The 17,130-nt window shown below is 35.4% G+C and overlaps 2 protein-coding genes across 2 annotated transcripts in view; one reads left to right on the forward strand and one right to left on the reverse strand.

Moving 5' to 3' along the window:
- The window catches only part of LOC135839744 (uncharacterized), a 146,169-nt gene extending 144,755 nt beyond the window's left edge, over nt 1-1,414 (reverse strand). The window contains exon 1 of the mRNA XM_065355916.1: nt 1,391-1,414. The gene's annotated coding sequence lies outside the window, so the exon portion shown is untranslated. The remainder of the gene's footprint in view (nt 1-1,390) is intronic.
- An 8,905-nt stretch (nt 1,415-10,319) lies between these two features.
- The window catches only part of LOC135840669 (uncharacterized), a 122,323-nt gene continuing 115,512 nt past the window's right edge, over nt 10,320-17,130 (forward strand). The window contains exon 1 of the mRNA XM_065357296.1: nt 10,320-10,770. The gene's annotated coding sequence lies outside the window, so the exon portion shown is untranslated. The remainder of the gene's footprint in view (nt 10,771-17,130) is intronic.

Here is a 17,130-nt window from a genome sequence, read left to right on the forward strand (position 1 = left end):
TTGATCCAACGCCGCCACTCTACCACACAAAGTACAAACAAACAAAATAAGGGAGCAGTGCGACAAGCTCGGTACGAAACCAAAACAAGGGATATTTGATATTTTTCCATCCCTCGCTACACTATTCGTACTCGCAATAACGAGAAAAATGGTCTTTGTTTTCCGTTCCTTTGTTTCAATACCAAAATTGCGAGAATCGAGTCAATCAAATGCAAGTTTTGTCTATAAACTCTGCAAATTTGGGCCATTTTCATTTTCGAATATGTATCAAAAGATTAATAGTATAGGACAGTAGGTCTATCAACTCTTTGATCAAGTACTTTACTACCAACCCATCACACGGATACGAAGCGCATTATCGAAATCCTTCGCACTGAAATACCTATACCGAAGTAATAGCGTTATTATCTAATGGGAAAAACGAGAATAAGAGTACGACAAATCACAGTCATCCTATAGCAACTTGCAGCGTAGGTAAATATAGCACTAACGATACGAAAATTATTATTAGTACGCTGCGTCGCGTCGCTAATAAACCAGTAAATGAAAATACATACTACATATTTTCGACTTCGAGTACCGATTTGTTTTGTAATACGATTGCGTCAGGTCAATAACTTTGACGTCCCATTGCATCGCAAAATACGGACATTCAAATAGAGTCGAGCGCTCTCGGTAAAAAAAAATGAAATACTTGTACGATACACTGGAACCGAAGCACGGCACGAAAAACATCGAACTGCATTTTTTAATCACAGCATTTCCTAACAATTTAAGGCCTTCGTGAAGTATTTGAGAATATTTTTTTTCCAACAAAACTTTTGCAAAATTAATCACTGTTACCCTTTAATTTTGAAAAAATTGGAAGCTCGTAGCATTTACTACTTGGCTGAAAAACAAGAGTGAACGCTGTCCACCCATCACTTCTTGATCGAATTACCTATTGCCACAATTCAAAGGCATCGTGTAGTGATATAATCAGCATACATATTGCAAATGCATATCACAATATACTCACAATCATTTCCAATGAACGAGACAATAATTTTGTAATCATCAGTACTACTACTACCTACGTGAACTTGCACGGACTCGAATCTTTGATAATTTCTTCGAAAAATTAACAACCAATGACGATAACGAAGAGGATATGAAAAAAAAAAAAAAAACTGAAATAAACGAACCATTTCTCATCGCTCTTGGTAAAACACGAATACGTTACTTGCATGAATAAATCAACATGATAATGATAACGATTAATTTCGGTAGCATCCTATAGTGTTCGATTGAATAAGTTGTCGGCATCCTTGATATTATTTTTTAAATAGTTTAAATCTGTCCATATAATACTGATAAAAATATTAATAGGTGACAAATACACAAATCTTACTTCCATTCCAGCGATGATGTCGATGAATCTTGAAAAAAATATGATAAAATGTTGATACGTAAACTGAAACTGCACTAAAGTTTTCGATTCCGAAACCGAAAACTCGGTCAACTGTAATATGATACATTATACATATTATAGGAAAAAAGTTCAACCTTTTCGATTTCAGTTATCTGTCGGTACTGAACCGAAATAATGTACGTAGCCGGAACATTCGATACTAGACCAGCTGCCGGAGATTGTCTTCGAAGGCTGATGTTTCTTCGCAATAAAGTAGATACTTATTATCTTAATTACTCACCGACTGCCGGCTTCGATATCGAATTATTGGATGCTGTGTAACCTGAAACACATTCAAAACGCTATGATCAATAATGAGGTGTAAGTGACAGCTTATCGCACCTAGTTACACACACACAAGCGATAGTAGATAAATAGCTTCGGTTTTGGATTTATCGATGCACTAATGATGCATCTTTCGACATCAAAACATGACTCATCGTACTAAGTAATCGTGTAAGGGGCAAGAAAGGTACTATACGTGGTGCTCAAAATTGGCTATATGTGGTATTATAGTACGAATACGATATCATTACTCGTTGAGATCGAATAAAATGATTTGAGAGCTAAACCTCAGGTAGTGTACTCGTGTTGAAATTGATGAGTGAAATTTGATCTTCGAGACTTGATAAGTACCTGTGTTTTCCTCTGCTCGGCAACAGAATACTCGATGGCAACGAATCCAACTATCGCTCTGAGCTTTGTGAATATTTTATTTTGTCGACTAAGCTCAGATTAACCGGAACTCGCGGCACAAACTTTCAATTTCAAACAACTGGACGCCGAAATCATAACTTTTTCTACGCGACACTACACTACACTTTCGCTACATAACCCGACTAAAGCTCACGTCCAAACAACAAACAAAATCACGGTTCAGGCAGATAACAAATTTTTTTCCAAGTTTCGTCAACAAAAAAGAAAAAAAATTGCAAGAGATCCCATCTCGCGAAAAGTGCAACCTACATTTTTGAAAAAATTTTGTACCGTAGTTCGCCAAGAAGTACATTGGAGCGCTACTAGAAAATTACGATGATGAAATTATTTTTTAATTTTTAATAAAAAACATTTTTTTAGATCAGAAAAATGAGGAAATGAGGAAACTAGAGAGAAATATTAGCAGGTGCATTCATAATTAATTCAATTTCCGGAAAGGTTGACTGATGATTGGGGTTTGAGTTTGAAGAAATCTTAGATCTTACTTAGACCTTGAACTATACCTTGGAGTTTATTCATTATTTGATTTTGGGACCAGGGAGGGACCACTATTCCTGATTTTGATTTTTGATACGAAACATCCATTCGCGAAAGTGAAACAGTCGATTGAATTTTCATACTAAACATACAGCATACAGCACTTGTCACTGTTGAGTAAGATAACTTTGAAGTTTGAATAATGAAATGAGGAATAAGGATCGATGTTCGATGATGCCCATTAAATAAACGCGAAGCACAATATGTAGATTCCTAGATTGTGTAGATGTAATGTACCTAATCAATACTTGAACCTCATAAAGTATACTTAGGTAGGGTAAATGTGCCTAAGTTTGCGCACCTAATTTTCAAACAGTCACTACTTTTGATGAAAAGGAGCTAGAATATTGAAATTTGTACAGAAGGTTCTTCAAACATTTGGCTATGATTTGCGCCAGAAATAAAATTTTTAATCGATTTAGTTTTTTATATTTTGACCAAAAACTAAAAAAAGTCAAATGCGCAAACTTAGGCATATGACTTCCTAAGATTGCGCATTCACCTTCACATGATTGTGCACCAGTGAAAAACATGGAAATTCGTCAATATTGTTTAATTTATGATGAAAGCAAACAAAATGTCTCACATGAACGTGCATTTGAAACTTCTGAGTGAAACACCCTGGAAATGCGCTCATATCTGGAATTTCCAGCATTACATCCATTTCTCCCTAACTTTTGACAAGGAGTAAACTCGATATACGTATATAAGGTGTCATTTCATTCAAATGAATTGAATTCTTAATGAAAATTTCAAAAAGTATCATTATTAGTCTAGAAAAGTGGCAAAAAATAAAAATCGCAATCTTAGGCACAGGGATGTTTTTTAAAAAAATTGAAAAATTGAAACCTAATTAAAGCAGAAAACACTTGAAATATGTGCTTGTTATAATCCTCAGACAATGACGAATCTAAAAATAGCTTATTTAGATTTCTACTGCCATTTCCATAAAAATTGTCTCGTGCCACTTTTATTGGAAAAGTTATAAAAAAATTTGAAAAAAAAGTTTTTTGCTCGTCAGTTGGCAACACTTGGTGCTACCATCACCAAAAATCGTTAAGTATGGTCATTTTGATTTTTCTTTCAAGTAAAGGCGGTATCAAATGTTGTAACTCTCACTGGTTCTGAGAAATCGTTACTGCGCAATCTTAGGAAGCGCGCAAACTTAGGCACATTTACCCTACACTTTGTGAGTTTTTATAATTTTCTTCACTATTAATTATCTGTGTACCTAATTGTTTTCATTCCTTGTTTCAGGTTAGGTACTTTCAGTTTCATACACGAAGAACAGATGAATACTGACTAGTGACTTCAGTTAGGAACGATAATTTGTCAGTTGCTACTTATTTGCCAAAGAATAAAGATGACCTAACGTCTAACGATAAGTAGGGTAATATAAGTCATTTTACGATTTTAATAACACCCCCGCAGATCTATGCAATAAAGTTACATTGGTAAAAGTATGCTACTAATATCGATACCTACTTATTAAGCGTATTTTTATCGAAACTAATTAATCATCTGTTGTATTTTGCCAAGATTGAATGGATTTATCTTTCTTACTTTCTCAGTTTGGCACTCACTCTCACTAATATTGTTCTCAATTAGAGACACGAAGATTGATGAAATATTATTTTTCATCGAACAAACTGCTCATTTAGTATTCTCTTGAAAAATTAAATTCATAAATTAATAATTTATTCAGTACTTTTGTTACCTACAAAAAAAGTGCATTCTAACGTATAAAGTGTAGATGTGCCTATACTTATACATTATACAAATATACCTACACCGTATGTATAATGTGTTCACTTTTGAGGATGTAAACCGACGGGAATATCCGCGCTAGGGACGGTGAAGGGGGCAGCAAATAGATGAGTGAGTGGTTTTATTTTTCAACTAAAATTTTTCGTGGGATCTTACTGGAAAGGGGAATTTTTGTCATGAAATAGAATCGCAAATTTTTCAAGTCGATTATGTTTTTAGAAGAGGAAGATATAGTGACTTGGCTATCTGAAGTACCTAGATATAGATACAATACATGGGTAAATCTAAGAACTTCATTGCAATCTTGCTGAAATTTGTCGTTGGTTAAATCAAGTACACTAAGTTACCTACATGAGTACAGTACAGTCACCTCGATCAGATTTTTGAGTACCTAGTACCTACCTTGGTAAGTTTCTATGTACCTACCTAGTATTTAGACACACGCCGATATCACAACGTGCGCGTAAATAAATACTTTTCTCCGCGCTTTTGTCTATACGATGTGTGTATTACGAGTATTTTAAAAAATACGATTTACGAAGTTGAAATTGAAACGTTTTTCATCGCTAAAACAAAAGCGGCTCAAATTTCAGCGCAATTGTAAAAGTTGAGCGATATCTTCTAAACGATGAACGTCGAGCTTTTAATTTTCTTACCCCTTGAACGTGCGTTGTGTAGATACATTTGAAAGCATGTGAGAAAAATAATCTCGGTGTTAACATTGTAACACAAGGTTCGGTATTATTCTTTCATTATTGACGAAATTCACTGTATAGTAAAATATTATACTCATCTAATGGAAAATATAAGTAATGTTGTATCTATACGTACTCGTAGATGCAACCGGAGTGTGTGTCGGAAACCGGGAAGTTCTTTTTGACCAATTTTTACAAAGGTATCTATTAGGTACGCGTTTGTTTCATTTTGCCACGTGTTTTAACTTTTACTGGTTAAGTAGGTAGATTGAGAGTTGCTGACAGTTGTAGTGACTGGTAGACTTTTTTTTCACTTCTGTTTCTGGGAGGTACACTAATTTTTGAAAGCTGAAGTCCATAATTTTTTTAGCCCCTCCGCACCCCTTACTACTGTTTTTTGGGAGGTGGGAATCGAAGTTAATTTACTGTGCGCCCCCCGCATGCTCCCTCAAAAAAAGTCCTGGCCTAGCAGGGTTAGGTTACATCATACAGCCTCATACAGTCAACAAGCCTGGAAATGTCAGCATAACCACAATAACTGAATATGGTGAAATGTCCTCCTATCAAGAAACAGCCAGGGTCTCTGACCTTGAACAGGCAAAAACCAGCTTGGAAGCGGAAGTCGGCATGACAGGCGACTTGTTGAGTAGTGCTGAAAGGCATGAGGCTTCGCGATCGGGGGTTGGAGAAAAACCGGAAGCTGAAAAGTGCTCCCCCGGGGGAGCAGGTGCCTGGAACAAGGGTTATACCACCGCCGGGACTGTATGAGAACAGCCACACGTTAGAAGATGTCAACTCGAGACTTCTAGTGGTGAGGTCATTCTTTGATCATACAAAAAAGCCAACTCTTAAAGACAATCCGATCAGCCCCCAGTCCATTCTGGGGAAATACTTTGCCGATATTGAAAACCAAAATGTGGCATGTAGGATAGTTGATAGGGCCATGGACCAGCTAGTTGTATCCAACAATGTGGGACACCCCTACAGCCTGATCTTCACAAACCACAGATATATACCAACATGATGAAATATCTTGTGCTCAGAGCCATAAAGGAGAGATTCTACCACCCAGTGGGGCAGGGCTTGAAAACCGGATAGATATCGCTGTCGGTTTTGGTTTTGGTTTTATGTTTTTTGAAAAAGTAAAGGTTTCGGTTTTGGTTTCGGTTTTTTGAAATATTATCTCTCTCCTTCCCATTTTGCTGAAACGGTTTGATTTCAAAAGAATTGGTTTCGGTTTTGGTTTTGGTTTCGGTTTTTTCCTTTTTTCTCCATTTTTTAGAGGGAAGAAGGCCAAGAAAGTGATCACTTTTTCAAAAACTTTGTGTATATGACTAGAAAGCGGCACTTTGGCAGTGCCAAATAAATTTTTCAACTTTTTTATTTTTCAGGGCTTTTCACCTTTAGCATCAGTTTTTACTATAATTTTACCAAAAATGCAGTCCAATTACCTGAAAAATTCCAAAACCAAAACCAATTCAGTTTTCAATCGGTTACGCTGTGGTTTTGAATTTGAGAAATAAACGCTCCCAGTTTCGGTTTTGGTTTTAGTTGTGGGAAAATAACGCTCCTGGTTTTGGTTTTGGTTTCGGTTTTGAGCAATTTTAATCGGTTTTTGGGGGTTTTGGTTTCAGTTTTGGTTTCGGTTTGCAAGCCCTGCAGTGGGGCCAGCTTCTGTGTCCTCCCTGCTTCCATAGAGGGAGTACCTAAACATCAATGAACTGCACACCAGCGAACTGACCCCCACTGAGGTGAAGAGTATACTTGAACATATCGAAAGGAAACACAAGGCAAAGATCCAGAGGGACAACTGGGGACATAAATCAGTAAGATCAAACAGAGTATTTATGATAGAAGAACTAGAAGACGACCTAATGCTGCAAATCCCAAAGTATGCCTTAGCGCATTGTGTTAGCAGGGACTTCGAGATGAGTGAGGGCATAGCAGTAAAATTCAGACGAGCGTTTGGCAATGTTGACACTCTAAAGTCAAGGGGTGCCAAAGTGGGTGATGTGGTGGAGATATACAGCAAAGGGAACTACGTTTTATATGCAGTAACCAAGGAAAGACACCAGGACAAGCTGACAATAGGAGACTTTGTACGAACAATGAAAGCTCTCCCAGGTGAAAGAAAACCATTGGTTTTTAAAACCAATGGTTTTCTTTCACCTGGGCTGGTAGCCAAATGCATTGAGCTAAACATCACAAAAATCGCTGTATCAAGACTAGGGTGTGGCTTGGACCAACTTGAATGGCCACTAGTTGAACAAGCGCTCCTGGAGTGCTTCAAGGGCCTTACAGTGACTCTGAGAGTTTGCACCCTCCCACCAAACATGAAAGCGTGACTATCTGAACAAGATGTCAAAAACCAATATTGTCAACTGTAAATCAAATTATGCCCGAAGCCACATTCAAGACATGAAATAGCCTACTCGGGACTGAATTTACCTGGATCTTGAGATAATCTTAAAATTTACTATAATATTTATCTATACTTTTAAATACTAAACTTATAACATAGAAAACAATATTTTCTTGTGGGCAGTTATGTTAGTGAGAAGCCCAAAGCAATGTGCACCGACTGCCCCACAAAAGTCCAAATAAATCTCGTGGCAATAACTAGGGGACCTACCTTGTTGGGATCACCCCTAGGCGAAATCACTCTCCCTTCAAACTTCACCCTGAGATGGGTTGGGGGCTCAGTCGTGATTGGAACAGGTATGCGTGGAAACAAAACCTGGGAAGTGACAACTGGGCCTTAAGCAACTGCCCAGGGGTTTGAGTTGTGGTGGACAATCCGTCTCACCCACACTCTCCCCTACCTGCTTAGACTTTGGGTGAAGCTATAATTATATTTAGATACATATGTTTATTCTAGTAACCTTTAGTCTAAGATTGGTTTTTTTTTCTTTAATAATAAAATACCCCCACCGCCTGGTGCGGATTGGGGAAAATTGAAAAAAAAACCTACGTAACTTATGAGTAGATAAGCACGAGTGGCCTCCTTACTCATAGGTATAGGCTACCTACTCCGTTCCAGGTGCGATGTTTTTCAATACTTGGTTCAACTTAATTTGTAAGTTACAAAATAGGTAAGTAGAGGAGCTCCAAAAAAAAAAAAAAAAAAAACACGCGTCGAACTTTTTAATCTCTATTCTACGTTTCTTACATCTTAAAAACATATTTCATTTTAGCGTAGATAATATTTTTTTCTCGCCCAACTTTAAATAAACAGTCATACTTTAGAGACAACAACCGACAAAACGCATAAAAAAGATGTGATGACCGGAAATGAATGAAGAAAAAAACAACAGTAACAACAAAACAAAACGTAAAAACGTTGTTTGACAAGATGAGAAATTTTCTAATAAGTCTATAATCCACATTCGACGTAAGATTGTAAATTTGTGAGAAGTACGTAAAACCGCCATAAAAAGATGTTCGGCATCTGTTTCAATACAGAAACTTGAAACAACAACGAGAATAATATGAAGCGCAATTATTTCTATTTTTCTTCCATTTAGTTCGAATACTCTCGTTCATTTTTTTTTTTTTTTTTTTTTTTATTCGAAGAATTTCTACATCAATTTATTTAATATTATTTCGTCAAAAAATTACATGCCTTATATGCTATACCTATTTAATCGAATAGTTATATACCTAATCGTTGGTCTGGTAAATGTAATATCAAATATATAGGTAGGTACCTATATTTCGAACTATTTAAAATTTATCCACACTAATCGAAGTACATGGTAAGTGCTTCTACTAACCTACACTACGAATCATAGAATGGACCTACCTATATGTATAGATTTACGTGCGTGTACATGTAAGTATGTATAGTTAATTATAGGAAAAGGATCGTAAACTAAATGAATTCCTAGTTCGGACATAAGTGTGTCGATACGAAGCTAACTATATATTTTTCGATATTTAAAACAATGAGAAATTTTTTACAAAACCCTAGAAAGATTTATAGATAATGGGTACGCATTTACTCGCACAAACACGTATACCTACCTATAAAATTTGTATTTTTAAATTTTGATCGACGAATTTAGCGTAGGTATTACTTAAAAACAGAATGAATGTGCAATATTAACGGATTTTTGTGAAATAGTAATTTTTTTTGAAATCTAGCCAAACCTACTATAACGATTTTGTAAACAAAAATTCAATAATCTGGTTATTGGTTTTGGATATAAATTTTTTATCGCTTTACATTTTATAACGGTTGGGTAAATTTCATTTCCCTCTGTTTCTAGACGACTGGAGTACCCTACCTACCTAGATATCGGAAAATAAATATGTAGGTACCACCCATAGACAAAATTACACTGTAGGTACGTGGTACGTGCAATTCACGAGTGAAAGCACCAAAATATGAGGAAAAAAACATATTTACAAAGTATAGTTTGATTACCTACAGGATATCATGTCTGAAAGTACAATGAGCCAAGGAATACCATGAAAATTGCGATAAATTTTTTTAAACGATGAGCAAGAAATATGTGCATAAAAATAAAATGAATGGGCGAGGATATTTTTACCACGAGAAGGTAAAGAACAGAATGTTTCGGTGATGTATATTATGAGGGTGCTTAAAAACATAAAAATGCAGAAGAATTGGCCGTCTTCAAACAGATTAATTCGATTAATAATAATAATAATAATAAAAAAATGTGTTCCCACTCGAGTCTGTGGGTACTTATTTTAAAAATTGGATTTGATATTTATATTGGCCTAATTTCCTATCAACTTTGACGCATTCTCTTAATTTCGCGGTCAAGTACATATAGCCTATTATGTACACATATTATTATATTTTTGCACATTGTTAAAAGAAATATTAGTTGGTAAGTTGTATGATTAATAATATACGTATGTATCTATTCTATGTAGGTAATTAAAATTAAAATGAAACATAAAATATGTAAAAAAAAAAAAAAAAAAAAAAAAATGGATAGGAAGTTGGTAATTTGAACGTGTTTACCATGTGGCTATAAAATCCAACCACAAATACGAGGAACTGATTTATATAATGAAGTTTGAGTAAGTAAACCAATTTCATTTAAGATGACGTACGCACTGCGCGGGAGAATAAAGAAAAACATTGTTAAATTATCATCAAATGCGAGCGTCACATAATGTGTAAGTATGTACTTGATGAGTATCAAGCAAAGGATAATTATGAAAATATAGAGGTTCGACGAGGTTGACGCCATTTTTATAATATTGGCTACACTTCGGATTCGAGTTCCGGCACTACGAATATACTGTTCAGTTTCAGTATTCATCTACACTTTGAAGCTTCAACAGCCGCATAGCTACACTACGTTAGAAACTACCTCGCACGTGCTTTTTTTATACGAAACGTGTACCTACTTTTAGTTTTCGTTGTTTTTTTGTTTTTGTTTTGTGTTCTCCTCGATCGGTCAATTTTAGAATTTACAATAAAATATAATTAGAGAAAAAAATAGATAGTAGATTTTATGCGCAGGTGATGTGACAATTTTTTTTTTTAATTTCATCGCTCGAAAATATGACATTTTAATCGGTGACGTGAATTATGAATTATGCAAATTTGAGTTTAATTTTTGGGTAAGTTTAAATAGAACCTTATTAAGTATTGCATGTACTTTAATGTTATTTTGTGAACATTTCATTAGATACCCACTTATACTTATTTCAGTACCTATGTGCACGAAGGATGGGAAAAATGAAATAATGTAGCTATTAATTGAAGTTTGGTCAAGTTGGGTATAAGTTTATGAACACAATATACCACGGTACCTATTTAAAAGGCTACTATAATCGTGTATAAAAATCATGTATTCGAACGTTATTATTATTTTATAGTTAGGCTATTTTTCCGGGTTAAAAGTTATCAAGTTAAACGTGAAATCATACACAGTATATGTGATTATGACACGTGTTGAAATGTTTGGCAATAAATTCAACGTCCAACAATAGGAAAATTCGTTCACATAAAAGAAAAAATAAAAGCCGCTTCGAAGAAATACGCGTAAAATGCATTACAACGTAATCGCGAGACGCTAATACCCACTAATACTTAACTTTTTAAGAATACTTACTTGTAAGTACCCACTCGTTCTAATCTTGAACAATATTAAGCATCGAGCCTATTTCCGGAAATAATTTTTTTTTTGGTGATTCCCAAGTACATTTTTATCTTAATTTTTTTTTTTTGTGAAAAATAGTTACCTACCCTCGCGAGTACCTAGGTAAATATTTTAGAGAGAAAGTAAGACTACCTAAATCCTATTTAAAGTGCTTGGTATACGTCTTTTTATACAGAATTACTTCGAATTAAGAAAAATCAGTAGGTATGCTCCTATTTTAAAATTTCCCCTTGTACGAGCAGGCAATTTTTTCTCTAAACGCTAAAACCTCTTTTGAGAGATCATTCTTATGTAGCTGGTACCTTTGAAATGCACTATTGTCGAAGATGAAAAATTATTGGTTCTTATCACTGGACGAAAATAATTTTTCAGTTTGAATGAAGAATTTTTCACGAAATAGAGCTATGAAAAGTGAATTGCGATGAATTATTTAATCTGAAGAAATAGTTAGCTCGAGCATCTTCGTCCCTTTCGCCGATTTTGATCATAAGTATGGAGAATTGGAGACACCTGAAGATTCTCTAAAAAATTTCAGTCAATGAAATATAGAAACTCGATGGGTTTTCAAAATTGTGTAACTCGAATGATGATGATTTTAAGGACGAATTTCGAGATGAGTGAGAAAGATGTGTATTTTAAGGTACAAATCTTTTCGAAAAATTTTGAGAATTCTCGAAATATGTGGTAGGGAATCTTGTGACCAAGTGAAACATTCCACACGAATTTTTTTCGAGGGTGCTCGATACTTCTAGACTTACACCTACCTATTAGTCCGGCATATGACAATAGGAGTAATTGCACCCCCCTCGCCGATCCTCCGGGGCAACTTTTTTCTTAAAGGGGACATTCTGAAGAACATTTTAAAGCAAACTTGCCAAAAAAAGTTGGCCTTACTTACAAAATGGCGGCCATTTTGATTGACAGGTCAGCCGAAATCGCAGATTTTGCGTTTCAACATAGGACTTGCACGAACTTTTTCAAACTTTACAAAGGTAGATCGAAAGATCATGCAAAAATTCATTACCTGTCAAAATTTCAAGTGCTAAAGTGCGTTTTTCGATTTTTGGTGAATTTTTGAAAATCCAATTTAGGCCAGAATTGAGGGAAAAAATCAAAATTTTACCAAATTGACCAAGAAAGCTGAAATTTGAGATATACCCTATTTTCGACATGCCAAATCGATTGAAAACGGTTTCAACTCGTTTTAAGCAGTTCTGGAGCCTCCAGCAGATTTTTGAAACTCGAAATTCCCACAAAATTCCATCAAATGGAGATGGAAAGCTGAAATTTACTCTACACTCCAATTTTAACACCCTCTGAAGACGACTCCAGGTGGGTTCGAGTCATTTTAGGGCCTTCAGCGACTTTTTTGAAAATTACATGGAGTCTCCAGTAGATTTTTGAAACTTGAAATTTCCCCAACATTAATTTATCAAATGGAGTTGGCAAGCTGAAATTTACTTCGCAGACTACATGGTGGTTTCAAATGGTTTTGAAGCTTCCAGCTACTTTTAGGAAATTTCAATTTTCCAAAAAAACGTCATACAACCTTTCAAAAAGTTGCTGGAGGCTCCAAAACGACTTGAAATTCACCAGCAGTCAACTTCGTAGCGTATTGAAATTAGTTTGCAGAATGAATTTCGACTCTCCATCTTGGTTTGATGAAATTTTGGAGAAATTTTAAGTTTCAAAAATCTACTGGAGGTTCCAGTAGTTTTCAAAAAAGTCGTTGGAGGCTCTAAAATGACTTGAAATTCTCCAGAAGTCGTTTTCAGAGGGTGTTAAAATTGGAGTGTAGAGTAAATTTCAGCTTTTCATCTCTATTTGATGAAATTTTGTAAGTTTCAAAAATCTGCGGGAGGCTTCAGGAATTTTCAAAAATTCGCTGGAGGCTCCAAAACGACTTGAAATTCACCAGCAGTCAATTTCGTAGCGTATTGAAATTAGTTTGCGGAATGAATTTTAGCTTTACCACTCCAATTTGATGGAATTTTGTGGGAATTTCGAGTTTCAAAAATCTGCTGGAGGCTCCAGTAATGTTCAAAAAAGTCGCTGGAGGCCCTAAAATGACTCGAACCCACCTAGAGTCGTCTTCAGAGGGTGTTAAAATTGGAGTGTAGAGTAAATTTCAGCTTTCCATCTCCATTTGATGGAGTTTTGTGGGAATTTCGAGTTTCAAAAATCTGCTGGAGGCTCCAGAACTGCTTAAAACGAGTTGAAACCGTTTTCAATCGATTTGGCATGTCGAAAATAGGGTATATCTCAAATTTCAGCTTTCTTGGTCAATTTGGTAAAATTTTGATTTTTTCCCTCATTTTTGGCCTAAATTTGATTTTCAAAAATTCACCAAAAATCGAAAAACGCACTTTAGCACTTGAAATTTTGACAGGTCATAAATTTTTGCATGATCTTTCGATCTACCTTTGTAAAGTTTGAAAAAGTTCGTGCAAGTCCTATGTTGAAACGCAAAATCTGCAATTTCGGCTGACCTGTCAATCAAAATAGCCGCCATTTTGTAAGTAAGGCCAACTTTTTTTGGACAAGTTTGCTTTAAAATGTTTCTTGGGATGTCCCCTTTAAGAAAAAAGTTGTCCCGGTGGATCGGCGGGGGGGGTGCAATTACTCCTATTGTCATATGCCGGACTACATGTACACATGATGAGTAGGTATAGGTATGGAGTAGTACCTTAAGTTACCTATAAGTTTATGCTTATTGAAATGGATTTTAGAAAGTAGTACGCTTGATCGACGCTGTATAGTGCAATAATAATTACGATCTATTCGATCGTACCTACTCGTATATTGTGCGACGGTTAATTATTTGTCGCGTCGCGTACACAATTATCAGTAATCGTTGAAAAACGAATACCTAATTTCATTGATAACGACCGTGTATGCATATTACACAGCCTAACTAGACTATAGCCAAGTTCCCTACATTAAAATTTACTGCAATACATAAGTAATTAGGTGCCTTCGTCGCTCTAAAAGTACCGGTATTCGTTTTTCGATAAAAATGCAAACGTGCAAAAAAAAACTTTCGATAAACGTTTTCGTGGAAATTGTTTGCGAGGAAATATCCGATAGGTAAGTAGATACTTCTAAAATTGAGTATCTGAAACAAAAGGTGTCTCTTTTTTCATGATTTTATTACCCGCACGGTATCTGTAGGACAAACAGACTATTGTCCGATGTATGGATTGAATGGCACACATTGTAAGTATGCACCTACTTCAGACTCATCGAATAGTTATAGGTATAATAATCTTGGAAACAGGCAGGTAGATATTTACACGTACCTACTTATATATTTGTGGACTCGTAGGTATAAATATTGTCGTAGTTTGACGTTAAATTCTAGAATAGTTGAAATAATTTCAAATAGAATTTTGTTGGTTTGTTTTGCGTGAAATTTACGAGATCGTTCAAATTACTTAGTTTGAATTTCTGAACAATTGAGAAGTTTTGGCGATGGCGAATGGTATGCGGTTGTTCTCGACTTCTCGCCACTCGTTACATTGAACCCTGTGGCTTGAGATGCATTGCATTTCGCGTCGTATGTCTTCGTCTAGCTGTTCGTGGTTGAACTCGGCGAAATGCACAAATTACCTACCTAAGTATTAAAAAGGTGACATCGAGTGTAAGATCTTGATTTCAATTTTTGATCGAATTGCATTCAGGTGCGTAACTTCATAATATGAAGAACAGGGGAACGTTGCTTGGGCTGTCAGGTTGAGGTATAATGGAACTAGAGTGAGTATAACGTGCAGGGTGAAAGTTCGCCTATAATTCGAATACGAGTTCCATGTTCATGTATATACCTACTCTTTCGGTAACATTATGAAGGTAATTGGGAAATGATCGTGGTTGTGTTTTCCGATTAGCTGTAATATCATTGGAACTGATTTATTGATCCGTCATGATTTTTTTTCAAATCGTAGAACAATTAAAAATCGCAATAAAGGCGGTTAGGTGTTCGAAAGCGCGTAAGGTATCAACTTTAATTACCTATACTCACCTGTTGGTACCAATCACGAGCTACCATTGCTGCCATCCATCGTGACCAATTTATACTCGTATTTCAAAATTGGGGTGAGCTCGCTGCGGAGATTTTTCTCATCCCTATTCTTTTTAAACTTAATTCGGCGAGTATTTGATTGGATAAATATTCTCGAAAACAATCTTATAAAAGAGTATACTTACTTATACTTACCCATACCCACCTACCTATCTCTTATCTTGGAGCAGATATTTGAAATGAATTCATTATAGGTATCGTACCTATCTTTATCCATCTATGTATACAATATGATACACTCGGATTCGCTATTTCTTTCGCAACAGCGCGTTCGCCGTTCGCGTTTGCGTTCGCATATCATACACGAAGGTAATAATAATTTGAAACAAGCATCATGTCGACAGTTGTAAAACTTTTATTAAACAACTTTCTAGAGGAAACTTTTTTTCTTCAATAAGTAGGTATTACGCGTTCGTATTTAGTCGGCATCGAGAATCAGATATTCGTAAATACGCGTAAGTATCGATAGGAAATTACCTACGCTTCTATACCTACCCTGTGTCTTTTTCCAACCTATACTCGTAGATGATAGGATGGTTTTTTTTCAAATTTCGTGCCTCAATCGTTGAAAAAAATTTGAAAAATTCAATTTAGGTAGATATCCAATAACTTTTATTTTTTCCTTTGAAGAAAAAACTACTCCTCCAATCACTTGAGCTTTTTTTTTTCGAAAACAACATCTTATCTCTACCCTCAAAAAATATTGGTGTCATACGTATCATATGGTGCTTTCAAAGTTGTAAAAAAAATAACATAAATCAAAGTCTGCAAAAATAATTTTAAAATTTTTCGTTCCCGATTGTAATTTTTTTCAAGTGACTCACTTTTAAGAAAATATGCCTTTTTCGGTTCCTCAAACAATATCAAACTCGTTTTTAAAAAAATTGAAAAATTGATCGAAATCTGTAAAAAAAAATTTTAATTTCCCATTTCTAGTCAAATCCGATTTGAACACCCCCCCCCCCCTCAAATTTGGGAGAAATCAGAAGAATAGTTGCAGAAAATTAATGTGATTTTTAGTGTGCACTTTCGTTCTGAAAGTTGAAAAATTCTTTGGCTCGAATGTTCTCTTAGAGGAATGGGCCGATTTTTTTGAATCTTTCATATGTGAGGGCGCATACGGAAAGGGTCCTTATGACCAAAAACAAAAAAGTTCGCTGAAATTGTTGTAGGAACCCTTTACAGAGTTCCTACAACAATTTCAGAGAACTTTTTTTAAATTTATTTATTGGTCGTATGGTCCCTTTTCGTATGCGCCCTCACATATGTAGGTGAGGCTTAACTTAAGGCAGGGAATGTCGTAATTAAATGTAATTACTCAAGTAGCTTCTTGAGCAATTGCAATTAATTACGAAAATTTGTACTAAAAAAACAATAAAAAAGAGGAAAAGCGCCATATCTACTAGTAAAGTGAAGCTGACGTCAGTTAAATTTCAAAATTTATGTAACACCACAGGGGTTGTAAAATCTTTTCTATTGTTCAATTTTCGAATTTATTTTTCAAAATTGAACAATGGAAAATATTTTATCAAAAGCGAAGCTGACATCAGTTAAATTTCAAAATTTATGTAACACCACACGGGTTGTAAAATCTTTATGGGACCTGTGGTGTTATATTTATAAAAGTGCCGATTGGCAAACACAATAGACCATAGAAACCTTTTACAAAAATTTCAAAGGGTACCCCCCGATAAGATAGGCAAAATGCCCTTAACCTCAGATTTCGATGAAACTCACAGG

Source organism: Planococcus citri, chromosome 3, assembly GCF_950023065.1.
Source record: "Planococcus citri chromosome 3, ihPlaCitr1.1, whole genome shotgun sequence".
NCBI classification, from domain to species: domain Eukaryota; kingdom Metazoa; phylum Arthropoda; class Insecta; order Hemiptera; family Pseudococcidae; genus Planococcus; species Planococcus citri.